Below are 27,679 nucleotides of genomic sequence, written 5' to 3' on the forward strand. Positions count from 1 at the left end.
GGCCTCAGGCCCTCCGTGGCCGCCGTTTTAAGCCTTAAACAGGGTGAGCACGCGGCTGGAGGAGAAGCAGGAGGAGGAGGGAAGCGCATGGTGAAGGCGGCGATGAGGGGGAGGCAGTGTGTGAGGAACCGCCCCTGCCTGGCTCCCTGCAGGGCAACAGCTCCTTGCCAGCTTGGGAAGGACAAAGTGATGACTTTTTGGGGAAAAAAGAATGATAATAATAACACCTCCCTGAGTTTTGGGGTGTTTTTTTTCCACACGGCGACGCCCAGGCCTTCGTTTTCTCTCCGAAGTCGCCGCCCCTGAGGAAGGCTGAGGGTGGCTTTTCCAGGGGGTGGCAGCATGGAGATGCAGCAGGAGGAGTTCGGGACACCCCGGTAAGAGCTCTGGGCTTTTGGGGCCGGGGCCCTGTGGGTGGAAGTGGTCTGAGGGGTGCATGCACCGAGCGTGGCACGTCCCCTTGGTGGTCCCTGCACAGCACGAGGAGACATGGAGGCCTTTTTCAGGAAACAGTGTTCAATAGCGCTGTTGGATATATACAAGTCTCTGATCAGAAGTGTTTGAGGCAGAAATTTTCTTCTTTTGCTCCTTTGGGTGCCTGCAGCAATGTGATCAAGCAAGGTGTGTTGTTTCTCACTTACTAAACAAAGTCACCGCCTCTGAGCCCTCGGTTTTGTGAATAAATACCTGGTGCCATGAGAAACGCCTGTGTGGAGGAGGCTTGCCTGCGTGGGTGACCAGAAAACGGCTTTTGCACAAGGTGAACTGATGCAAAGATCGGCCCGTTAGGCAGTGGTTGGTATATGGTTTTTAAAAAATGGGGGATAGATGAAAAGCCTTACGAACGTACATAAATGCACAGCACAAGAAAACATTGGGAAAGCAAGAAAATGCTGCTTGGAACTGCCCGGCTGTTTTGATGCCTCGTGCTGGAACAGGGTTGGCACCCAAGAGACGTGAGTGAGCCAGAAAACATGCGTGGAGAAGAACTTAATTAGCAAAGTATCAGGAGATACGGCAACGACCAAGAGCCAAATATTATGCGGATGGGAAGGTGTGGGCTGGGTGGGCAGAGCTCTGAACGGACTTGGAAGCCAGCAGGCCACCTGCAGACAAAAACTGTAGTACGTGGGCAAAGCTTTGTGGAGTGACCATACTGTGCCAGGATGTGATTCAGAGGCACGGGCACAGCTGTATAGGGATTTGTAACCTGTCATACTGCTGAACTATAGTCGTGTTCAGTTGTATGATAGGATGCTTCTGCCTGTGCTAGCTCTAGAAATCTGTTAGTTCCATCAATTTTCAGCCCAACTAACTACAGTTTTAAATAATTAGGGTTTTAGGAGGGGAATAAGAAGGCGGGTGTGTGATGGCATTGCTTGCTTAATATTTTCAGCACTGTACTTTCATAATTTCTTGTACAGCTATTACCTTTGGCTTTTAATATGTTATTATTTAATTAGTCATCAAATAGAGAAGTGTAATCAAACAATGGAACCCAGCATCTCCTGAAGGAGGGCTGGAGGTAGGGTAGCACATTGTCTTGGGATTTCCCTGAATACTTGAGTGTAATTCTGGAGATCTCTAAAGCAACGGAATAGCTCCGTTGATGCAGGGTGCTACGGGAGCAGAATCTGTTCTTCTGCTAATTTTCATTCCAGAAGGGTAAAGATCTGACTAAATGAATGCTTGGGAGATCTCTGAACTAAGGGGTCTTGCCCGCCTGAGAAAAACTGATCTGACTCTGTTAAATAATGTGTCTTCATGCATCCGAGGCTAGAGGGGACAACTGCTCAGCAGGGGAAGATGCTGCTGCTGGGAAGGTTTTTCTTGTTTCTCCTCTCCCTCTCCTCTGATCCATTACACAGGGTTAGGCAAATCATGATCCTTAATGCAAGCAAATGGAACAGCTTTTCCAGCTTCTGCTTTCTGTGACCTTTTGTCTCACGTTAATAGAGTCCAGTTGGCAGTGTGACCTTGTGGGAGGCAATTAGCAAATTTTCTGATGTTGATGGTTTGTGGACAAATTGTTACTCTGGCAGTGTTTTGGCAGAAACGGTAGTTCTAGAGGAATGCAATAGTGGTTGTGAAAGCCACTCACTGGTTCAGACCAAATGATGAAAACATATATAGCCCCTTCCCGTGGAGTTCTGCCAGCATACCTGTACCACCACTGAAATTCCTGCAGCTGCTTGCAGACTGAGCAGCTGTGAGGATATACAGCATGCAGGAGCTATTGCGTTTGTTTCGTCTTGCATCTACTACAAACATCTGCAGCAGAATCCGTATCAGAAATGCTAAACTGCACCCCTGGCTATCTGCTGGTGCTTCAGCAGTTTAACTTGCTGCATCTAAATTCTGAACAGTAACTTCTCCAGTGTCTCACTCCCACGCTTGTTCAGAGCATATCCTCTGCAGCTGGACAGAGCTTTTCTCCTGATCCCCTTTACCCTTTCATCTTCCAAAGAAAAGTTGTACTAGAATAAAGCCTGCGTTCATCCGAACACACCATGCCTGGGACTCTTGTGGGACCTTGCTGTCTTGAACCCATTTTCATTTGTTGATCAAAAAGTATTAATTTTCCTTTTTTTGCATTGCTCTCTGCTCAGATTTTTTATTTTTCATTATCTTTTAAAGCACTGAGGAACCCTATCCCCTTCTGCTTGAACCACAGGATGATGATAAAGTTGTTTTTCCCTCCAGCTCTTTTCAATGCATCATTTAGCAGACCTCCTCTAACATGTTCTGAAAAGTCTCTCTTATCCCAGGTGGAGGGCGGGGAGGAGAATCTGCAGGCTGGTGGGACTACGGAGTTGAAATCCATCTAGGTTTAAATAGCTCAAGGTCAAGCGCGGGATGGAAAGGACAACAGCAGACTTCTGGAGACTTCATTCAATGAATTGTTGATTGGAAAAGCTCTTTCAGATCCCTGTGGAGCAGAATCTGGAAGAAATGTGTTTTCCAAAAGGAGGACAGCGGGTTAGTTGTTAATGATTTCAATAAAGCAAGAGAAGGCACATTAGGAGGTTGGCCATAAGGGTAAAAAAAGAGGCTGGTGTATTGCTCATTAGTGGTTTGCTAAAATTAACTCCATTAGCATGTTTGCTTTCATTGCAAACCTTCCATTTAATTGCAATTCCCAGTGAACTGCGAAGAAGGGACCCTGCGTCGTGCTACAGGTTGTCGGTATAGGGAGAGAACCCAGAGCCGAGACGTGTGAACTGCTGCTGTAGGGATTGGCTCAGTGGCATAGTTCAGCCTGTTCAGCCTGCTTTTGCTTTACTGTTATCTTGGGAGGCCAGTGGGGATTTACTGTTGTACCTTTCCAAAGGTATCACATGTCTTATTTCACCAGGGTGGGCAGGAATTTAAATTAAAAGAAAAAACAGAGGACCTGATCCAAAGGGTGGTGAAATCAGTGACAGCTATGCTATAGTTTTCTGCCAGGCTTGGATTAAGCCCCAAACCCTACAAATTTAGTTTCTGTAAAAAAACAATGTTGTCGTCTTGTTTTTTTTACCTTTTTCCTCTCCAGGTTCTTGCACTTCCTTTTATGTTCTTTTTTTTCTCTCTTTCACATGCTATTGATTCTCATCTTGTCTTTTATTTACTGCCAGTTCTCTCTTTATGTCAGGAATCCTATTTGGAAATGCCATTCTATTTTCCGCATGCGCCGCTCTGTTTTCTGCATTCACAACCTCTAAATAAAGAAAAGGCTTTGCTGCTCTCTGTGAAGGTGGCTGCCAGTTGCTAGTTAATGTGCTAGTTCATAATGTAGAGTGGAAAAAAAAAATAAAGGGAATAGCTGGAATGCTCTTCCAGCATTGAGGGATATTCTACTTTCATCACAGACATCCAGAAAGTTCAGAAAATGATGACAGGGCAGTTTTGGCTAAAGACACTGAGGATGTGTTGACCTGCTTTTTCCCTTCCACTGAAGTCCATGAGGATTTCAAGTGTCTGTGCCTCACAGCACTCAGCACAGCAAGCTCAGGAGAGAGAAGGGCTCAATTACGTGTGTGTGGATTTGAACTTGTGGCTTCAAGGTGTGAAGTTATTGCAAGCCTGTCATTCCCTTCAACTTCCACTTCATCCTGCTTCCCCAGTCCCAAGCACGTGTAGGTGTTAGCTACGTTTCTGCAAACAGAAGCCAGTTCGGAAAGGGAAGGTGGCAAGTGGCAAAGTGAATGGAAGGAGAGAAAAGGAAACGGAGGTGATAACAATTCTTTGATGGAAGTAGGTCAGACTTTAATGCTACGGCTTGTCTCTGGGCTCCTTCGGAGCAGTTATAGCTGCAGTTTGAGATAGAGATTGCACCACGAACTGAAAGCAGATGTTCTGTGAATGCAGTTAGCTACTAGCAATAAAATCCTAAGTGTTTGGAAAATGCAGTAATTCAGTCATGTGATTTTTATTTCTGTACTTTGGTCACCAACCCTGCGATGGCACTGAAAAATGAGAGCAGATTGTATTTAAAAAGAAAATGGAAGAGAGCTGTCAGAAAAAATAAAATGAAGAGGCTAAGCCCATTTTAATTAAAACTCAGGGTGAAGTAGTTATCTCATTTTTGTAGATGGTTCCAAAGCTCTGGTTCCTGCTTTATGTCCGTGTTTTGTGTCTGTGGATGTGAGGCGGATAAACTTTAATTCATAGAGTGATACAAATGTGAGGCTACTTGTGGTGACATACTGTGTTAGCGCAGAACTGGCTGCCAGGGGTTAGGCTGCTGCTCTCGCTAATGAGTGCTAATGTGTAGGGTAGTCGTTAATATAACGTGAGTTGTTGTGATTGTGCAGGTAGGCGCTCAGGTAGCGTTAGAAATGCCCTGACAGATCTCTGCCACAGATTCAGGAGGGTATAAATCAGTCGTATAGCTCAGAGGGCAGAAGGACTGGGGAGTGGGACAAGAGGGAATGACAATAAGTGAGTCTTCCTCCTCTGCTTAGAGGTGGAGATATCAGAGTGAAATACTCTGCTTTTAGCTCTAACCTTGTCAAACCATAGCTGCTGCTTTTAAATTGTGAAAGCTCACCTTATCTACCCTGTGCCTGAGAACACTGAGCATTTTCTATTTATGCCCCTGGAGCTCCGTGAATGAGCAGAGCCTCACAAGCAGGCTTCAAAACCAGAGCGCTGTTTGTGGCAAGGAGATCTAGGGTGCAGGGGAGAGGTACGAGCAGGAGCCGGCAGCTGCCGGGGTAGGCAGAGAGCTGGTAGTGGAGGGGACCACGCTGTGTGCCTTTGCTCTGTCTGTGCAACACGTTTGCCCTGCTCTGCATTGGCTTCCCTGGGAAAAAATAAAAGGAAAAAGAAGTAAAGCTCTGTTTGTCGTTGGTGTTTATGTTTAGCAATGTGCTGAAAAGGAAAAAAAAACACTTCTGGGGAAACAGGAGCATTTTTTACATTCCCAGGGCAGAGAGGAAAGGGGTGGTGGGCAGGTGAGGAAGAGGGAAATTTGTGGTTTGAGATGAATGAGACATTGATTTGTTTTGATGGAAGAGGGGGAAGCGATCCATTTGATTGCAACTTGACATATTTTTAAAACAAAAGACCTCAGTGGTGGAAACAAAAGAAAGGATTGGTTTAAAAAAGAAAAATGCCCAAAACATGTTTTGGTTTTTCTAATTCGTTTTTCTTTGGTTGAAAGAATGTATGCAGTTGTGTCGCATGTTTTAGTCCCTCTGCATAACTCGCTCAATACAGTTTTTACTAAAAACACCTCCCCTTATCTATTAAAACTGTTTTCTCCAAGGGGCAGTGGTAGTTTAGTGCCAGCAGAGGTTGCTTAGTTAATTGGTGTGTGCACGCAAAGCGAAGAGGCTCTGAGGTTTCAGAGCACTGGCACAGGCTCAGCCAAAATTGAAAGAAATAAACAATATCTGTCCCTACTGCGGTTATCCCTGGGAGACCTGCAAGCTGCCAGGGCTGCCGGTGGCTGTGTCTTTACTGACGCGAAGGGACTCTGTTGTGTTTTTATGCAGGTCCATACAGCATTTACCAGTTACTTTTTGTGTTTGCTGGATGCTGCTTATGAAGGACAAGCAGCTCTTTGAGGCAGACCAAGGTTAGCTCTGGTGACCTTTGCTGATATTTTTCCTGTTTTTTTTCCCCTTCTGTGACCCCTCCCCACTTTTTTTTGTTTGTTTGTTTGCACTGCTTGTGTGTTGGAGGCGCATCGTGGGTGAGCAGATCTCGGGGCGATTCTTTCCCAGCTGGTGAAGAATAAGCAAGGGACCCCCACGTGCCAGGAGCATGAGATCGACTGGGCAACACCATCGGTTAGCTAAGGCTGTCGAAATTGTTTTCAGCAGCTCAGACAGAGAGAGCAAGAAGAAAAGCACGCCCTGGGTTTAAGTGGGGATCCTGTGCAGCCAACGAGGCCCCCGGGACCTGTATCAGAAGCAGGTAAATGAGCTGCGAAGCCCTGCAGTCAGTAAGAGGGGAGCAGGCAGAATCAGCTGCTTTAAGTTGCATCTCTGTGTGTTTGCTCGTCCATATGGATGAGACGGGGGCGTGGGGAGGTGAAGGCAGCCTGCAGGCAGGATGGATGCCAATACAGGAATGCGGTGGAGCACGGTGTGTTCATGATTGCATCCGGCGGTGCTCTGCACGAGGTCCAGCAGAGAGACAGGACGTCTGTAAGTTCCAATTATTGGCAAAACCAGCGGAGGAAGAATAAGGAGCAATCAGCTGTTGACCTTTCTGGTGGGTAATGCTGAGTGTTCGTTGGTCACAGCTTCTTGAGTTGGAGGCGATTGCTGCGTTGCCAGGGAATGCGAGCATTTTATGGCCTCTTAAATGTGTGGGGAGCTGAGGCTGTCTTGTGATGCTCTGAGTGGAGAAAGACAAATGGGCCAGCTAGGAGAAAGTAACAAGGACCTGTGGCCAAGCCTGCAATTTGGAGTTTCTGTAAGGTTACCACTACCTTGTCTAAGAGGAGGGGAGACGATGAATGAAGCAGATGGTTTAAAAGGAAGGCCATAAGAAGGTGTCACTTTTAATAGCTGTACATGGAGAGGATAATAAAAGAGTGACCAGCAGCTTCTTCGTTATTCCTAACCTCCAACCAGATTCTCTTCGGCCAAGCTTGACCAAAAAAACTTCTCTTGCTTCTTGCTGTTTCCTGGTAGCTCTGAGTGTTACTGCAAATAAATGTCTGCAGTCCAGAGCCAATTTCAAAGAAACAAGCAAAAACCCCATGCAATGACAAAGGTAGAATAATGGGAAGGAGGGAATGGGTCCTGGCGTGGAATTCAGGGTCCACCAGGCTGGTCTCCGGTGAGCTATGACCCTGCTTTGCAAGGACTGTAGGGGAAGAGGAAGAGCAAGGAGGTAGAGTGGAGCCTGTGCAGAGCAGGAAGGGATGTGGGGAGGGATGAACACGCATTATGTGGGAGTGAGAGGACAGGGATGAACAGAAGGAGGCAAACGCAGCTGGGGAGTTGTACAGGGTTAGCATAGAATGAATAAAGGCACATTCAGGGAGAGAGTGATACGGAATGTGAATGTACAACTGTGATTTGCAAGGAAGGTTTGGGGGGATATTTTAACAAGGCCTGAATATCTGACTGTGTTTTGAGGCTGAGCCTGGATTCTCTCAGATTGCAGCCAAGCTTGGCATTAAGCAGATGTGGTGCCGTCCCATGCCCCAAAGAGAAATGAGTCAGGAGTTGGTGCTCACATCCCCAAAAAGATTAGTTCTACTAGGCATTATGGTTTTTATCTCCAGGGTTAAATGAGCCTGATGCACTCCGTGTCACTGCAGAGCTGACCGCTGAAAGGCAGGATTGGGTCAGCACAGAACTGGGTGGCAGAGAGCTGCTGTGACGGGTCCTGGCTGAAAAGAGGCTCTAAGGCTCAGGCTCGGCGTTTTCCTTCTTTGCTGGCGGTTTGTGCGTAGCTGAAGCTTGTGTGGGTAAGCAGTCAACCAGCAGGAAAAGAAGAAAGCTGTGTGCTGCACCGAAGGACAGTTACCTACGCGTCAGCCAAGGAGCTAACGCAGCCCCTCTGGTACCAGGCAGCTTTGATGTGGATCTGAAATCAGCTCTCGCTGGGTCTCTGAAGCAAGACGTTGCAGCAGTACAAACTGCTGCTCCCTGCAGAAAATTAATAAGGAGACTTTGGATTCCACCCTGCGTCTGACCTAACCAACTAAATAGGTTACACTAAGTTTTAAGAAATGCCCCAGTTTTCCCTTTAATAGGCAATTTTTCTGCTTAATTTGCAGAACAAGCAAAAAGCTATTATGTAAAATTTATCAGCAGCAATTGGCTCTCATTAGGGATTGGGAACAGGAGGCTTCATCATGAGGGGGAAGGATGCTCCAAATTTTCATTTATCAGCCTTAGTTTCCCAGTGTTTATGCTGACCCTTGCCCTGAACAAATTTGGACGCTGAGCCATCGCCTTGTCTATTCCCACGAGAGCTCTTCTCACCTTCCTCCAGCCTGGCTTTAGAAGTCCTGGAGCAGTAAGTAACCACTTCTGGCAGAAGCGCGTGATCCAGGCTGAGTGAAGTGCCTGCAGATTGCAGAGCTGCTATCACAGTGTTTGAGCAGTGCATTTTGCCATCTTGAGCAATCTCAGCTCCAGTGGAAATTTTTCGTTCAGGAGATGCAGAGCTCCTTGTTGGGCCACAGGGATCTGCAGGACGTAGGCTATTTCCAGGGCTAGCCCGGCACTTTAGGTTCCTCGTTGCCTTTCACGCGAGTTCAGCCTTTACGTGCCACGGGGCCTCGAGCAGCTTGGGTCTGGAAACTATTCCCAAGTCTACCATCTTTACCAGAAGTGGTGTAGTTGCTAATACCCGCCGGGCTGCCTTCTCTTACCGCTTTTGTCTCCAAAGTCCTGAGCTGGATGCAGTGAAAAAGCTGCTGTCCGTATTTCCTGGAGACCAGAGCTCAGCATGATGTGAAATTGCTCATGTTTTCTTCATGCTGCAGCAGCGTATTTTGGCTGCAGCTGAAGACAGCTGTGACTTGTGCTGTGCAGGGGGACAGGTAAGCTATAATATAACTTCCTCTGAGAGACATTAGGGATGTGGAAATTATTACTGACATTGAAACATTCAGATGGGGATTTTTCCTTTTCTATTCCCCCTACAGTAAATGTTAATTATACATGAAGGTTCACTACAGCAGAAGGGATTATAATTAATTTATATTTGAACTATAATAGATTTCACTACAAACTGCATTTCATTGCAACAAAGTGTATTATGACTGTTGTTTGCTGCCAGTAATTTAAATAAACCAACCACAAAGCAATGCATCCATTAATCCTGCATTAAGGACAACAGCAGGCGGATAAAATTGAAAAAAAAAAATAAAGCAAGTCCATTTAACTTGTGAACAGAGCTTGTGCTTGCTGCAGAACCTGGGGCATCTAACCTGAGAAATGCAAAAAGGAGTGCGTTGGAACAGAGCGAATTTGGAAAGTAACATCTAGGTCCAAACCTGTCTCAGCTTGCCAAGAATTGAGAATTTATCTGTGTTCTATCTCTAGTCTAAATGGGAAAAAAATAGAATCCATCTGAAACAGGAGTAAACCTTTGTTTTTCTCAGGGCCCTGTGTCACGCATCAAAGCAGCATCAAGACAGTAGTGGTCTAGGAGACGGGCAAGCAGGATTTTAGTCTTGACCTGATAGAAAATCACTTCTTTCCTGTGCTTCTCTTTCCTTTTCCAACATCACCTACCTGTTTGCAATGTGACTTTCTCCGAGTCAGGATCATGCTTACAAATGTAGGCTAGAGCGACTTCGCAAACAGTCCCTGTCCTAAGTATGAACCCAAACGTACCACTTGGTATATACTAAAAGCACGAAGTGGCAAGTTGATAACTGATAGCTTGTGTTTCCTGGTTGCTACTGCTCACATGCTAACCTCACCGCTCCATCTACGTGTCAGCTTTTGTGATAACCCTGTGATAGCAAGTCCTGGACCTTGGTTTCTTTGCCATCAGGCATCCCCTGACACCTCACAGTCCTTCACTGGGGCGTGTGTCAGACTCTGCCGATGCTATCTGTTGCACAATGTGCTGTCACCTTCCGTTTCTGAGCATCATCTAACAGTGTTTCATCCCCAGATGGGAGCTTCAGCCTTGAAGACCCAGTCTCAGGCCGCAGAAAAGGGCAAGGTGGTTTGTCAGGGGCTTCAACAAACAGCTCAGCAGATGTTGTAAACAGCAGAGAGGAAGGGGCAGAGCCAGCTCTCCTCTGCCGCTGCTAAGTGTTTCCCCTACTGCACTGCCAGGCTTTGGCCAAGCAATGTGAGCTGCAGGAGGAAGGACCAGGAGAGAGAAGAGCTGGGAACAAACACCGTATGTAGTGTCAGTTCGCCCAGCAAAGAAGAGAACAAGGGCTTTGGAACAGTGTCCAGCCTTCACCAAAGGCAAACACAGGGCGTGAATGTGGCTGCTGCCCTCTTGGCATCCCGGCTGCCACATCCTCAGGGCAGGCACTCTGTGCTTTCAGCCGCCCAGTGTAGGACTCTTCATAAGGAATTTTGCTGCCTGCCATCACCGTGCCGGTGTAAAGCTGCGTGTCTGTGCATGGCTGACCCTAGTTTGCCTCTACAGGGGCAGCACGATGTGGGCTGTATCGGTAGCCTGACATAGGAACCGCTGTCAGGCTCGGGACGTGCGAGTCACCCTCACCTAGGGGAGCTCAGATGATCGAGGGAGGTAGGTGTCAGCACTTCGTCTTCCCCCGAGAGCTATAAAAAGCCGTGCTGATACTGCATGTGGGGCCCCTGCATGCAGCACATCTGGATGTACTCGAGCTATCTTTATGCTAGAGAGCTCGGGCACCAGAAAATGAAAAGTGCCATCAGGAAAGTCAGCACAAGCCTGCTGGGGCAATCCTTGCCCAGTCTGCACTTTCTTTGCTCCCTGGCTGTTTCGTGGCTGTGCTGAAGGCACTCATGGCCACTTCAGAGCAGTCTGGTTTGCTTCCAAGAGCTTTCTTACACAATTCATGCTTCTGCTCTAGCTCGAAAATTAACAGACTGTTTTATTAGATAGGCTTTATTATTCAGGAGGACCCATCCAAAGGCTAGGAGCAATTTTAATCCCAGCAGAATGACACCTTGGCAGCCAAACAGTTTTCCAACTAAGATTTTGTTGGAGGCATCTGCTGAGAAAAGGAAAGAAGTCCTGAACAGGCTACTCCAGCTCCTTCCCACATGAGAAGATGTGGGATTGGATGTCCTAGTTTTGGAGCAGCACAAGGCAGCGATGAGGCTAGTTCTTTCCCAGGAGATGCTGTGGGAAATGAAGAGATGGGACTCTGGGGGCAGCATTGCCATGCTTACCTTGTTGAGGAGAAGTCACTGCAGGGAGTGTCGTGACACTGCACTTTTTGTAGACCTGATACCATTCATTTCCTTCCCACGCACCCCGCGGTGTGAATCACAGTGCAGGGGAAAAATACCTGCAGAAACCACTTTTCCTGTGCCATCTGTAAGTGCACGTTGTCCTAAAATGAGAGCTGCTGTAGTCTCAGGCTCCCAGGTATTCCTTCTGGCCTGCAGTCAGACTGCTGCGCCCGTCCCTCACCACGAGGCTGGGTGGAGGCAAATCTTCTGCCCCCCTACTTGTCTCTGACTTGGCCTGAGATAGAAGACCATTTCCAGAAAGCACTCGCAGTGAAAATATTTCAGTTTGCTGCTGCTTTGCAGTTGCCAGTCTCGCTAATTTCTGCTCTGATGTCGCCAGCAGTGCCCCATTAATGTTATTTATAGTGTTTGTGCCGTGGGCCTTGCTTGTGCTCAAGGACCGTTGCTGGTCTGCGAGGAGGGAAGAGCAGCTCTAACCCTTTCCTCTCAGCCTGGGCTGTATCCCACGTTCTCCCTGTCTCACCTGGGCTGCCTGCATCTACCCCAGACTGTACCTTGCTCCGGCAAACTAAGCCATCCTGGGGCTTATTTTAGTTATTTAGAACTTAGTTTAAAAAACACACTAAGTCATGAGACCGAGCAAATCCGATAAAGATGCTTCAGGGGAAGGCAGTCTGCAAAGCCAGATGCAAATGCAGCCAACCAGAAACCAAAAATGTATTAATACTGAGAGAGCAGGCAATTATTCTTCCATCAGAGTCACAGGATTTTCAGTGGGTATGACTTCAGTGCTACTTCAGGACAGCCAGGCATTTTTTTTGGCTGAAAATGGATAGAGCCATAGTTGCTTCAAAGCCTTTGTCTTTCCCTGCGTGATACCCAGGAGCTAGAATTAACTGATGCATTTAACAAGCACGTCAGCCCACGTGGGAAGGACCTTCGCAGGTGACTGGAACTGTTAACCTGAAGTATGAAAAAATCACGAGTCAGGCTTTATCTCAAGCCTCTAATCCTAAAATTAAAAAAAAATAAAAAATAGCAGCCAGGGTTTCCATATTTACCTGCTGAGGTTTAAATCTTCAGCGTTGATGTCTGTAGGGTGTTCTGCCGGAAAGCTGAATGTTTTAGGTGATCAAATGACTCTGGAAGCTCAGGCTTTTTAGCTAAAGTACCAAATATTGCCAGAGACAGTACATCTGTAAGCACTGGAAACTCTGTAGTCAGAAAGTAAATCCCCGAGGAGCTCTTTGAGCACTTAAGTTGATCTCTAGCACCAAGTGTGCACTGGTGGCTGTGTCGGAGAGGGACTGGAGCAGACACCACGTGCCGATGGAAGAGGCCCTTGTATCTTTAAGACATCCCATAAAACCACATGGCCTGGAACCAGTCCCTGGGTGAAAAATTTTTTGCAGTGAACTTGCGCCCTGCTCCTTATGCGTTTCACATTTTTCTGCAATATTTCAGCTTGTAAGAAGCCACTCACCGTATTAATGATCAGGAAATAATAACGTTCGCAACCCAGGGCCAAGTGCCCTCCATCTCCCTGCCATCCGTAATAACGGCGCGGTTAATGGATGTGTGCGGGATGGTCTCCTAGGAACCCTCGGGGAAGGCAGAGCTGCACCAAAAGCACACTTGCTCAGCTGTTGCTGGAGAATTTCAGCCTCTTTCCAATTTTTCAGCGCCAGTTTGGTGACTTTCTCGGTGACGTCAGTCTCTGTTACCCGCAGCAAGTTCTGTTTTGTTTCCTGTCTGGACCGGGAGCTGATTTCTCTGTTGGCACAACGGGACCTTGTACACGGACCGTGAGCCTCCCGTGGCAGAGATGGACGGCGAGCAGCGAGAACCAAGCGGTTGCAGAGTCTCCCAGCAATTGCCAAGCGTGATGGAGGAGGCTGTCAATCAGCGGCCAGCAGCATCGGTGTTATTTTAAATCAAATCTACCAGAGTGGCTGCCTGTGCTTGTAAATTGCCACTGGGTAGCACTTACAGTTCGCCAGCTCGCTCGCTAACAGCCTCGCTCCCTGCTGCCATTACTGCGTTGCCTGTGCTCTGTGCCTCTTGTGGATACCAAGGCAAAGGACGATGTTGCCTCCCCACCCAAGAGAAAACCCATTTTGAGGGACACTTTCCAAAGTGATCGGTCACAACCGTTAGACCTAACACACGGCTTGTTCTGCCATCTAATTCATCTTTAGTTTTCCAAGAGACCAGCACTAAAGAAAGCACAATTACTGTATTTGCTCTAGGAATCAGACTAAAAGCTGATGGCCTTTGTTTAAGTGGTATGAGCATAATGGCCTCCACCCGGCATTAATCACCGTGAGACTTTGAACACAGGAACTTGGGCTATTTTTCAGAACCCTGTCAGTTGTGAGCAATGTGTCCTTGGGCAAGCATTGTCTTTCCTCTGTGCCCCCCTCCCTTCACTCACCGTTGAACAAAGCATGCAATAATACCGAAGTGCCTTTAAAGACTAGCTCATTGATGAATGAGTCCTTACTGCAATTTTGGGGGATCTTTGGATGCCAACTACTATTTTAGTGCAAAGTAGTATTGATTATCATCATGCATATATAATACAGTAAGTTGTTACTCATTTCCTTATTGCTTCTCTTCTCTGACATTATCCTTATTAGGTACCTCAGGGGGCAGGTTAATAAAACTCTGTCTATTTACATTAAATACTAAAGGAAGTGTTACCTTTAATACAATGCCACTCACTACCCTAGCAAAACCTATCCATTTGGCACAGGGCTCCGAGGCACCGTTCCAGCATGTCTCCTGAGCGTCAGGCTGGAGTTGTGCAGTGATATGTTTTCTTTCTTTTTCTTCTGCTGTATTTTGTAACTGCTAGTCTGATCTGGCATTACTACCTATCATAGAGAGAGGGTGCTTTTTTTTTCTGAGTAATCTCACAATACTTATTTTTATAGGTATATTGAAGATAATGATCCTGCTTCTGAATGGGAGATAAGAGAGAGACAAAGACAGAGCTGCTGGCTTTTAACTCGCATGAAAAGCTTCAGATACTACAGCGATGAGGACCATATATGAAGACAGAGCTGTGCTGTAAATGGTAGGAGAGAGAGCGGTGTAGTAACTTTGATACGAACACCGACCTTCTCAGCATTAAGCATACTGCATGAGGTTATAGAAATAAGGCTTAAGATGCAGGTTCACGAAGGTGACAAACTGATACTGAATTCGGCAGCACTGGAGTATCTAACTACCTTTGTAGATACGGACATAAATGCCTTATTTGATAGGAGTTAACATGACTGGAAAAGTGAAGCGTTAGCACAGTGGAACATGCTCTGTTTGAGGTTGTGTCTCCACTTTCCACTGTACCTGCCATTTTGTATTACGGGTTGCATGTGTTACCAGCCTTGCCCCAGGCAAGGTTAATGAATTGCAGTTCCTCTGATCTGCCCAGCTTCAGAGAGCTGCACCATATCTTGTGGAAGGATCATCACTGGGAAGCTATCGCGCGGCAGTCTGGAGCCATCGGCTTTGATTGTCTCTCAGTGGTTGGCCAGGAGCCACGGTCAATAGATTTGCAACACAGGGATGCCAGCGTGGCGGGTGGCTCAGTTGCTTCGCAGCCCAGCACGTGGCAAAAGGCTGAACAGAGCAGGGAAGCCAAAAATTGCCAGCTGGAAGCAGGGCGGTGCAGGAGAGAGGGCAAACAGGCTGCTGCCAAGCCTTAATGCCTATAAGGCTCAGGGTCACAAAGGGAGACTATTAATACAGATTTTCAGATAGTTTCCATCTTCTTTCCTTTAGTTTCCAATATTTCCTAGTTCCTATCTCCTCTAAGAGCAAAATTGGCAGAGCTGTCAGGTCTCCTCTTACCACACCACTGGTCAGACTGTGTGTGAATCTGGAGCGAGGAAGCAACCGTAGCAATTTTACCAGCATTTTACCTAGCTTATGCCAAGTCTGGCGTGCAAAGGACTTGTTTAATGACTCTGCCATCCTTTCGCATACAGAGAGGGAGAAGCATTCTCATTTAATATTAATCTCCTCTCCATGGATTCAGGCTGCTTCTGACACTGTATCAATTATTAAAACTAGTTTAAAAATTTCCCAGGATTAAAGAGATTAGTTTTTTGTTGATTTTGGTAATTCCTCCTGCTTTTGCATCTCTGAGGCTGTGAGTGCAACACAGCTACTGGCTTCCTGTTTGCTTAGAGTTCACCCATTTCAGGGGCAAAATGAAAATTTCATTTCCATTTATAATTGCCAAACTCATGCATGAGTTGTAAGCAGCTCCAACAGACTGGATGTTGCTAAAGCAATTGAAGACCTTTTAGGTGACAATGTTAGGTGAGCAATCACTTGTACGTTACCCGTGGAATATTAATTGTATGTTTGTGCGTACAGTTAGGGTCTTTCTACAGAATTTTACATTATGAAAGTAAATTTAAAAGAGAGAAGAACATTCGAAGTTTTCCTCTGTGATGGTGTGTACTTCTCGTCTGCATAAAGTAACTGGTCTCTTTCAGCAGACGGTGAAGGTTACTCCACGGTCAGATCAAAGAGCCTCATGTGCTACTGTCCCAAATTTAAAGAATGCCTAAAGATCATCAGTCGTCCCCTGTGCAGTGCAACTTCGTTAGCTGTGGAAGAACAGCTCACCTGCTCCAGACAACAAGTTAAAGTCAGAACAGCAACTGGCACTTAAGAAAATCTAGAAAAAAGGATTAAAAGAATAATCAAAGTGCTTTAAGCATCAAAAAGCAAACAGGTCTATGAAATATACATGAAACCCCACAAAAAACTCAATCCCAGCATTATCTGTTTCCCATTGAATCATTAATTCTTTTTTTTTTTTTTTTTTTTTTTGCTACCAGGTAAAGTGAACTCCTTAAATGGGATCTTTCACTGGGTCTTCCCTTTGCAAGCAATACTGCCTGAACAGTCCCACTCATCACTCCAGCTGAATGGAATATTTGTGGCTTCCTATAATATCCCGTAAGCGTACCTTTGCCTTAATTAACTGGTCAGACAATCTTGTTTAACAAAAGGAAGACCCAGTGAAATTCATATGTAAAAGCAAGTTTCTATAATTACAAATTAATCAGCAAAAATCCTCAGTAATCTTTTCTCACTAAATATTTCCTGTTAGAAAGAATCAGATGGCCCATTATTTTTCTTTCCAACTGTTTCATGCTGCATGATAGACTTTATCAATCAGCCCCAGAAACCAATCTTCTCCCAGTCTCCAGCACAGTAATCATCAATCAAATGTGTAATCAATGGCGCTAGAGCCTCATCACAACCTTTTCTTTGCTAGCAAGCGTCACAGCTCAGGGAGAGAGGTGGAGATGCACAGTTCAAATATCCATCATTCTCTCCTGCAGAGGAAGGATGGTGGGAGGAGAGGAGAGAGAGATCACATGTGTTAAAATGTTTTATATTTGTTGTTAGTGTCTCTGGCTAGAAACTGATAAGCCACAGGAGCTGAGAGCACAGAGAGAGTCTGGCATGAATGGTGTGTGTGGGAGGAAGGTCAGGAAGGGAGGAAAACAAATGTCTTGTTACTACCATTATTTGTATTATAGAGGTACTACCGACCTCTTAGATTGCACATTCTGTCCTCCCAAACACCTTCATAAAAGTCAGGATCATTATCTTTGTTTTCTAAGTGGAGAAACTGAGAAAGGTTTGACTTGCAGAAGGTAAGCAGGCCCCAGACAGAGGGGAGAAAAGAGCTCAAGTTTCTTGACATCTAGACTAGCTCACATTGCCTTCCCCTTTCCAGGAGACGGTGAATCTGAGATCAGGGTCTCGCTGGGCAGAGGATGGTGGAATCAGTATTGGTACAAGACAGCTTTCCCAAAGGTCCCAGCCTTCTTTCCATTTCCCAAGCTCTCTCTGTCATTGTAGGTCATCAGTTGTCAGATGGTTTTCCATCTCCAAGCTTTATTTTGTGCTTTGTATGCACATACAAGAAATGTGTTCCAGCTTCACATCACTGTGGTGTGAGCCCTAGAGAAGTGAGGTGCTTCTTTAAATGTATTTCATTTCGTAAGATCAAGGAAAGAAAAAACAAATAGAAAGCTTGTCCTGTACTGATTATTTCTTATGTTTGTTTCACACTTCATTGATTTCGCTTGAATTGTTCCTAATTTACGCAAATGAACAATAAGATTTAAGTCTTCTGGGTCTGGTTTTCTACCCATTTTTACAGACTTTATCTCTGCAAATCAAGCCTATAATATCTGCAAGGAAGACAGAAAACAGGATGTGTTTCTTTCTGTCTTATGTCCCGTAACACTGTTGATTCCCCTACCAAGTGCCAAGGGAGTTTATTCACTTGAGGTTTCTCTAAGCCATTCTTAGATGCTGAGAATATGATCTGTGGGTCCTTGGCTCCTTGTTGGGTTTAAGCAGGCTGAGAATTGTAAAGCAAGCGTTTACCGTCCTCAGCATTACCATTACGACGTTGTCAGCATTACTGCAGTCAGAGCACAGCATGGCAGTACGAATGATGGACAATCAGAGCTGGAGCGTAGGCTTTGGATGATGACTGGTATGCTTCCGCCCGACCCTGTGAATCATAGGTGCTACGTTGGGCCAAAGTCAATAGTTTGCATACATACTTCTCTATTTAAGTTATATGTACTATCTTGAGCTGCAAATGCAGCAACAAGTGGATTTTATTTCAAAACTCTGCTCTGAGCAGTCCGTTGTGCAGTATAGAAGCAAGGTACCTCATCAGGTTGGCTTTTTGCACTGGGCAAATATTCGGCACCTCTTCTCTGCTTCCCACCTTGGCTGGTCTGGTTTCCTGCTGATCTCAATTCTGCAAAACCACAGCGAAGCTCATCACTTCCATCACTAGGCTTCTTAAGTACAAGTCTTAAGTGTGTATTTTGTCCAAAATCAGGTGAGGAATTAGTAGCTGAGGAGCACAGCCTTCCCCATTCCTGCTTCCTCGGGTACCCATGTGCCATGCTCTCTGAATCACGTCCCGTTCCTTCATCACACAGAATGGGCTTTCTGTGGGACCATTGAAAAGCACCATGAAGAATAAAGGGCCCAGGAAGGGGATGGATGGAGGTACAATGGTAACTAAGCTGGCAAAGAAAGTTATGTGGAATCAAATCACCTCACGCTTCCATGCCTTTCTGTCCTTTAAAAAAATACTCTGGATGCCGGTTTACCCTAATTGGCTCTTCATTCTGGCAAGGCAAAGAGAGCTCAGCTTCTTTTTCACTGCCTTTGTGTCCCTGCTTCTCGTCCTAACTTAGTTTAGTCTTCTGTGAAATTGTTTTCTCTGCAGAGACAGAGTTGTCTCGTCTCTTGTAATTCCACTAGAATAATCCTTGGCTCTGTGCTAGCAAAGTGCTGAGCGTAGTCATTGAAGGGAGCGCTGGGGAAACATTGGCATCTGCACACATGCACCTTAGTGCTGGGGGAATTCAGGCAACTCGGAAAGCGCTGAAGATTTGCACGTATCTTTCTTTCCTCTAACACTTGCTCTGTGGTGAAGTAGAAAAGGCTCAGGAAGCAGCCAACCAAGGAAGGCATGCCAAGTGAGCAAAAATAGTGGGGCACTGAAGGCAAATGCGGGGGGAACAAGTGCTTTGTGCAGGACCTCAGCACATACAGATCAGGGCGGTTTGCGGACAGTGCACATAGAGCCCGGGGACTGCTCAGCAGCTGAGCTGAACGGGGCCACGCCGTCAGCATCCTCCTTAACTGACCTTACACAGCTACTGCGAGAGGTTTTGTCCCAGAGTGCTTATGATCTCAGCTGACAGAAACCTGGAACTTATCTGCCTGTGGAACTGTGCTATGAGAGAAACGGACCTAGTCCTCATTGTTTAGCCTAAATAAAAGAACTTCATCAGCAAGATAAGCAATGCCCTCCTTTTTACGCAGAGATATAGAGAGGTGAAGCATGTTCTGTTAACCTTACAATTTCTGACTTATCATCTGAAGCCTGAACCACGAGGTGCCAAACCCAATGGACAGCTGTTAAACGTGTGTGATTTAGAGCCAGAAGGGAACGCTGTGGGAGGCCTCCTTCACACAACCAAGCGATTCTTTTCCCTTGCTAGATAAATGATGACAATAATACCAAGCTTAACAATTCCCAGTTACGCTAAAGAGCGTCTCTTTCTGAGAGTTAGCCAATAGTGATTTTCTGATATTATCGACATCGCCTACAGTTCCAGCCTCATCACACCAGAGTCCTGGCAGACAGTTAGCTCATTGCTCCCCATGGAGAGAACAGGACTTATTTCAGAGTTTATTGTCACCGTATCACTATGGTGCCTCGGGTTATCAGCCAGCATCCAAATGGCAGCGCTCGGGAAGCTGCTTATCCTATGGCCAGATTGTTTTGTAATTTCCTGTTATTATCATCTTGCGTTTGGTTCTGAATGCTGGCCATTGCCCGCTGGGAGATCTGAGGTAGACAAGCGTGCTCCAGTTAGTATGGCAATGCCCACATTCATAACCGGGTCGTAACCCACGGCACACTGAACTTTAACAAAGTCTGATAGAAAGTTGAAAATGTCCTGTGGTTGTAACAGGCGGAGTAGTTATAAATCTGAAATAAAAATGACGTGGCTCAGGACAGAAGGATGTACAGCAGGAACCCTGGAGCAGGGAGGCAGCAATTGCTGTGCAATTACGGGGTCTGTCACTTACCATTTATAATGTGCTGGGTGTCCTAAAAGATGAGAGGTTGTCATTTACTTTATGGATATGCTTGTTTGTTATGCTGACAGGCAACAGAGTCTCAACTCAGACACCCATTGTAACTAATTAAACAGACAAACCAATCAACAAACGTGGCAGAGGAGGAATTTTAATGTGAAGAAGTAAATATATTAGTTAGGGTGACCTTGCAGTGGTTCTCAGTTTAATTTTGTTTAATATCATATTAATTAATTTTAATTACCTTAAAAAGCACACAAAGCACCACAAGGCAGTAATGACAGTTGTTCCAAGATTCCATAGCCGCTTTCATCCAGAGGGATCCCAAATCGTTTTACCAGCTATCTAGATTGACTTTATGAAAATGGGGACGTGTTAAAAGATAACTCCCTTCCAGATACCATTATGCTTGACCAGTGCTTGCCCTCCGCTGAGCTCAGTTCAGTAACAGGGACCGGCTGGTGCAGTAATTGACTCAGGCTTACTAAATGGTTTTTAGATACCAAGGTGAACAGCACCTTAAAAACACAGCTGGCAGATGAAAGGATGAGCTGGTACCGGACAGATAATATTTAATGGATTTTTCAACATGTATATATATATATCAGTCAGTATCTGACTACTGCAAATAAGCTGAATTTGCTTTGGGTTCCACAGTATAGAAAAAATGAGAATAGCTTTGGGAAATTTCTTGGTCTAACCAAACATTCTCAGCCAAGCAAAACCCCTACAAGAGTTAAAAGGGCAAAAAGAGTAAGGGAGGTCCTCCAAAAGATGGCTCACCATATCTCAGATGCTACCATTATATAGGTACCGTTTCTTCTTTGCAAATATTATTAAGGAAACCCACAGCTGAGTGGTTGGAAGCTTTTCTTTGTAGATCAGACGTTGAAGATTAACTCTTTCTTTCTTGCCCATCTATCTACTTGGACATTGTCTTGTTCATTGGCGGTGTATTGTACTATGACTAAAGTAATACAAGGAAGTCTTTGTACACCCCTTAATTTTTACTTGTAGTTTACCTCTGTTTCGGAGCAGCACAAGCATGGTGTATAACCTATCCAGCTTTGTTGCTTTGGCGATCCATTTTCTGTCTCTTTCATAAAGCCATCTGCATACATCAGCTGTGATGGATCATTTCAATATTTTGTCTTCTATTTTGGAAATGGAGCTTTCCCTCCCCTTTTAGATAAAAGCTGCTAACGTTTGAGCCTCCATTTTAGTCTACCAGGCCATAAGACTTCCTGACAGCATATTTGTGTCGTGAGCGTGTGACACTGCTCCTTGCTTCACTAGGCCAGACAATAAATATTGTAGAGCCAGAGCAAGAAATGAGAAGGGGGATTTACAGTGCATAGCATCGTATGGCTTGTAGGCTAGGTTCATCCCTGGGTTAGTGCTGTTCAATTCAGAGGAATTATCCCAAGCAGTGAATCTGCTCCAATGGCAGACATGCAAGACTGGAATTTCAGCTCTGTTTTTTTTAACTCACTCTTGTCCAAAGTATATAGAAAGTTGCTTAGCACGGGGTGCTGGGGATTTATGCAAAGCTTGGTTGCAGGGAGTGAAGAGAATTTGAGGCTGGGATTTGACTTCAGCTCACTTGGTATTGAGGTTCTAAACCTGTCCAACTTTCAGATGGATTCAGGCAATAGCCAGGATGAGAACCTTGTCAAAGCTGATAGGAAAGGACTGACAAAAGTAAAGGCTGAGGGAAACTGAGGAAGGCTCCCCAGAAGGTTTTATGAGTGGGCAGATTAATTTCTTTGTTGGGAAATTCAAGGTAAGTTATTTAAAACAAACAACAAAAAAAAAACTCTTTGATTTTTAATTGAACTTCAAAAACTGCGTTTGTTATCGGATAGCTCAACGAAATGCTTATGTACTCAGAGCAGTAAGACAGCCAACACTTTTCCAAGGATACGGACTAGGAATAGAACATAGTATTGGCAATACCGTGAGTCACTACATCCCTCAGCACATGGTTTCATTGGTTAAGGAAGTAATGAAACTCCAAGAGGTTAAATGTTCAAACTTTCTAATCAGCCAGAGGTTCAGAACAAATAGTTTGATGTATGGTCTACTCTCCTTTTTCAGCCGAGTTTTACTTTCTTTGTGGTCATTCTTAAAATCTACCTGCTCACATAAAAAGCAGTAAAGATATTAAAGGTCTGAGTGTTTTATACAGGATGAAAGGTGTTCGTGCGTACAGTAGCTGTGCGGTGGGCTCCCAGTGGAATCCCAGGGTAGGTGGAATTTACCCATTAGTTTAAATTTTGAAGAATGTCAGTTTATATGGAAATCACTGAGATTGATCAAATTATCAGTTCTGCTTATTTAGAAGCAAATTAAACCTTATGATATTTGCAATGCTTGATAATTTGGACATACGAGCTTATAGTAACAAACAAAAACCTCTCAGTCCCACTGAGTGCCCCCCCCCCCTTCCCCTTAATATGAAAACATTTGCACTTAAAATTGGTGTTTCCTGAAACCAAAATTCAAAGACAGCCCTTGCCAAAGGAGGTGTATGGAGCAGAGAGTGAAAAGGAAATGACAGTTATCATATCTGTCTGAATACCTCTGTGGCCTGTTGCCATAGCATCTGAGCTCTTCCGAATCACCAGCCAATTTTAACTGCACAGCTCTCCTGTCCAGGCTGGAGGCATTTCCACGGCTTCAAATTCATTCTTCCTATAGAGAGTTAAATGGAGAGCAGGGGAGGGAGAAAGGTGTGGAGAGACCAAATAAATCAGGGTCATTTACAAAAAGGTTGAAAATGGAAAGAAAGGGAGGGGAAAGAGGCAAGTGCTAACAGTAAAACGAAAAATGAAGTGCCATGATAAAAATGATGCAGTGTCCAGGCAGCCCAGTGCCCAACCTTGAAAATCCCATGAGTAAAACATTGCTCAGTGAAGATGAATCCTTTCACCTAACCTTGTTCACAGCGACATCTTTGCAGGTTAGAAAATTATTACTTTTTCACTTTCCAGCTCTCAGATGAGTTCCTGAATATCTCTGCATATGGATGGGTAGATTGGATTGGCTCAGGCCGAGCTGAATTGGCAGAGAGATTCCCTAAATCGAGGAATATTGTGCAGTATCATTCTTTCCAGTAAGAATATAATGAGGAAAAAATTCTCCCTGAAACAAACAAAGGGACCTCAATATGTTGCCATCAAGCTGTTTTTCAGCCATTGACCAGGCTTAAATAGCTGCACTGCAGCAGAAATGCCTGGAAAACCCACGAGGACTTCAGCAGAACTGCAAAAGCTCTAGGAGCAAGTTGCTTGTGGGTGCCTGCTCCATTCACAACCAAAAGGATTCATCACCTTACATCGTAGCTCAGCCCTGAATGTGCTTTTAGCTCCACACTGCATCCATGCAGGGTGGGATCACTGCACTGGTCTTCCCTTTGTCCAGTTTTACTCGGAAGTTGAGGTATCGTGACAGTGAGGCTGCGTGCTTAGATCCTCAGTTAGGAAAGGTCCTCGATGGGGCTTTTTGAGTATGTATTTTCATGTCACCAGTGTCGCCAGACCGATGCCTGGGGACACCCATGAATTAGAGGAGGAGTTCCATCACTGGGCAAAGCTGAACAAAGCGGTGTGATCTGCAAGGAGGAGGCTTTGCAAGCCAGCACACTCCCCTTTCTCCATTCAGCCCATGAAGTCGCTTCCCGAAGGCTAGTAATTTAGCCTAGGGGAAACAGCAAAATCCTGTAATGTCCTGCTCCTTCTTACACCCCCAGGCAAAGAAGATACAGCGGATCATGGAGTGTTATGTTGTCTAATGGACTTATTACTACTTAACCAATGCAGTTTCATCAAAACAGTGCTCAAAGCTGATGAAGCGGTGTCTGACAGCACCAGAGCGTGTTGTTTATTGATAACCCTTGCCCACTTTTGATCCTAAGGCAAACTGAAGAGCCAGAATGGCTTTAGGTAATTGCTTTTAGGCACATCGACAGCAGCACATTGAGGAAAAAGGATTTTTAGCTACTCTAATCTAACACTAAGCGTGTTCCCTGTGTTTCAGTCCATATAGGATGAGGAGGACTGCTCAGACCTCACAGGTCATCATTCCTTATGTTTCACCCAACTGGCATTAAAAGGGGAACAGTTGTTCAGACCTCAGAAAACTAGGTAGTTCCTTGCCACAGGCAAAACAGGCAAACAAAAAAATGGGTGGCACCAGTGCCCAAGATGCTAGGGTGAAGATTGACAAGAAAAGCCTGTGTAAAGGCAACGAGAAACAGCGTGAATTCTCTCTGATCCTTTTAGGATCAGATTCTCTAGCTGGAGAACACGGTAATAAATTACAGACCTGTCTCAAATCATTGGAAAAAAAGCTAGATAGAAAAGCAGAAGCATATGGCAATGAAAAAGCCTGCCTCACAAAATGGAAAGGAGACCTTTTCTGGTTCTAGTAATATGTCACCCTTTATATAAACTGGCCCAGAGCCCAAAGAAATGGACTGTTGCTTCCATTTACAACAAGACCATGTCAGGCCTTCTGATGGCTCTATGAATAAATGCTCCATTATCTCTCATGGATATGTTTCCAATACGTTATCTGACCCTGGGTTTATTCATTCACAAATTTGGTCATCTTTTTAACAGAAGCTGGTGCCTTACTTTTATCCAGGAATTTCAAAGAGCTCCACACATATCAGTGATTTCAGCTTGTTAAATGTCACCAAAATGGAAGCTGAGGCATGGAGAAATGAAATAAATGTATCCAAATTCATGCTGTGAGTCAGAAACAGAGCCAGAAATAGGCTGGCATTGAACATACCAGAAATGATGAAAGGTCAGGACAAAACCCAGGACTCACTAGTTAGATGAAGCTGCCTCTTTACGCTGACTAGAGCTAGGATTCACTGTGCACAAAGAAAAGCTGATAAAATGGGTGCTCTTACATTGCCTGTACAGTTCTTGTCTGCACTTGTCTCTCATTTCCCCATCTATGTTGTGTCTTCCTGCTCATCAGAAGATGTCTAGCAGCACCCCGTAGCCTGTATTTCGCTGGTACTTTTGAACCACCGTTACTTGCAACCTTCTGAGCTGTCATCTGAGTGAAGGAGGGGAATGCCTCAAATGGGTGGTTCACTTTATTTTTCTTGCAGAGGTTCATATCACAGCTAAGCAGATTACATAAAAGAGTCACTGCTTGATGCAATTTGTGTTAGTTCATTAAGCACAAGATATGATTAATGTGAACACTTCTTTAATCAACCAAAGATGCTGTTACAGGCACTCAAAAGCCCTGTGTACTTCTGCTCCTTTCTCCATATTGCTTCTCTGCCCGGATTTGCAGGAGAGCAGGCAGATCACAGTCTCCACACACCAGCGCAGAGCAATTTTGAGCCATGGTAGCAGTTCCAATACCAGAGAAACTGGAAAAGAATCATCTTCTTCCCCTAAATTTTTTCCCTAGCTTTTGCACTTCTGCCACATGCCTGGGCTGTTACGCACCAGGAAGGAATTATTCCACCAACTGAGGTACAAACAGCTGTGCAGTGCCTAAGCAGGACGTGGAAGGACTGGTTACCTCCCTCAGATCTGCTTTTCACCCAGCAAACTACTACCATGCGTGCCTGTTCAGGCTAACCCAGAAAGAAACGAAGGGATATTTATTGTCATCTTCTGTCTTGGTTCTCTCTGCCCCCAAGCCACTTTGACATAACAGTTATTGTTTCTGTCATTAGCCTCATAAAGATATGAACAGATAGAGGCTTTGCTTGCATTTTAGCTCAGTAGCTCTGCTGTATTTCAATACCTTTTGTTACCAGTCTCGTTGTTTCACTAACAAACGACTGTCTCCTCACCATCTCATTCTTACAACTGCATCTGCCCCTGGCTGCAGTGGTTCAGCCGGGTGGCTTGGCTGTGTGTCCTTGCTGTAATAGCAGCTACTTGGCAACTCTTTGCCCAGTCTGGTATTATCAGACCACAGAGCAAGCTAAACAAAGGGACACAGACACTGCTTACAATTTGCTTTGGCTACTCACTGCAGTCTGGTGATTCTCCATCACATCTCTGCTCATTACGAATACAGATAACAGACCATCATGAGCCGAGTAGCCTTATCCTTAAGAGATAAAACTAATCTGCGTGCTTGGATCGGCAGCCTTGTTCTTGCCTAATCTCACCTTGGAAAGCACAGTAATTGCAGAAACATAGCAAGGATATAAAGAGTAAGGGGGTGAGAACCCCTGTGAATGCCTCTTTCTAATTCTACCCTCTGAGCCTGTGGGCTTTCACTGCTTCCTAGCCACATCTTTTCTGAGAATTGCGCATTTACACTGTGCATTGTAAGGAAACAGTCTTTTACACAAACTCTTTTGTTCAAATAAAAGCAGAAATAAACCTTATGCCTGGCCACAAGAATAATGGTAAAAGGACACTGGGTAAAAGAACTCCTTGTGCCCAAAGCTTAACTGGTACAATAGGCACCATGTACAAAACATTTTCCTTTTATGCTAGATTTCCTCTATTTTCCCTGTTTTGTTTTTTCTTAGAACAAAAGCAACATCCCTGTGCTCAGACGGCCTTGGTGTCAGATGGCTGTCTTTTGACCCTATTCTACTGCAAACAACCAAAGCAATGAAAACAAGGCTGTTCACGTTGGAGTTCAAGCTGTAAACTTGTAGGGTCAGGCAGGTGCACAGTCCTGCTAATAGTACGCGTGGCTTGGAAGGGAACTCCTGCCCCAAATTCTGCACTTGGCTGCAGCAGGCAGATCCAGGCACGTTTCCTAATGGGTTTCCATTCTCTCTGCGGTCTAAACCAGACCTTTTAATGTTACTTTGAAGTTGGTTTTGGAGAGAGATCCAATACGGCCTGTAATCCAGGTCCAGATTTCCTTCTTGGCTGGCTTTTTAGCACATATTCCAAACCCCCACCATACGGCTATTCCCGATCTCATTGCCAAGAGCTATCTACTTGCCTGTGGTGAAAATTTATACCAAAGCTTTTGAGACAGTTTCCTCCTTTTAACTCATGCTACTGCAGCCTCCAACTCTGAGCCAAGACTTAAAAGAGTTATAAAGGAAAATAAATAAATAAATAAAAAAGCTTCCAGTTTCTAAAATCTATGACTTAATATTGATTTTGGAGATCCCATGAATTGAAACAAGCCTCCTGTGCAGAAATCCTCCAAAGATACCATGTTCACCTTTCCTTTTGACACATTTTATCGATCTCCATGTTTGTGCCACATGAATGATGGATTATTGCATATCAAACCTTGCAGTAGTCATTTAATGCCTTTGAATAAAACATTTCTCACAGATTAACTGAGCAGTTTTAAGCGAACAACCATTTTCATCTGTTTTAAATTTTCATGGGTACTTTCTTGGAGAACAAGTACATTGTTAATAATTGAAGGGATTGAGACCTTGCTAATCTCTTTGTATTTTAATAAAGTCCTGTTGCACCCTGGTCATTTATTTTTTAAATCTCAGCATTTATAAAAATTCATTACATTTTATTTCCCTCCCTTTGAAATGAATAATCCTGAGATTACATGAAAAGAAGTGATTGTTTTTGTACCAGGGAACTGGAATTTCATTGTGTCCAGATAGCTGTAAGCGTGCCTTGTGATGGATTCAGTGGATGAGAGGAGAGAGCAACGTTTTTCAGTGGAAGCAGAGATGCGCTGGAAGA

At 44.9% G+C, this 27,679-nt stretch overlaps 1 protein-coding gene across 3 annotated transcripts in view; it reads left to right on the forward strand.

Annotated features, from left to right (window-relative positions):
- The first annotated feature begins 243 nt into the window (after positions 1-243).
- Positions 244-27,679, forward strand: part of B3GAT1 (beta-1,3-glucuronyltransferase 1) — a 121,481-nt gene continuing 94,045 nt past the window's right edge. For all 3 annotated transcript variants that reach the window (XM_066981233.1, XM_048063290.2, XM_066981237.1), the window contains exons 1-2: positions 244-377; positions 14,270-14,412. The gene's annotated coding sequence lies outside the window, so the exon portion shown is untranslated. The remainder of the gene's footprint in view (positions 378-14,269; positions 14,413-27,679) is intronic.

This window comes from Anser cygnoides, chromosome 21, assembly GCF_040182565.1.
Source record: "Anser cygnoides isolate HZ-2024a breed goose chromosome 21, Taihu_goose_T2T_genome, whole genome shotgun sequence".
Lineage (NCBI taxonomy): Eukaryota > Metazoa > Chordata > Aves > Anseriformes > Anatidae > Anser > Anser cygnoides.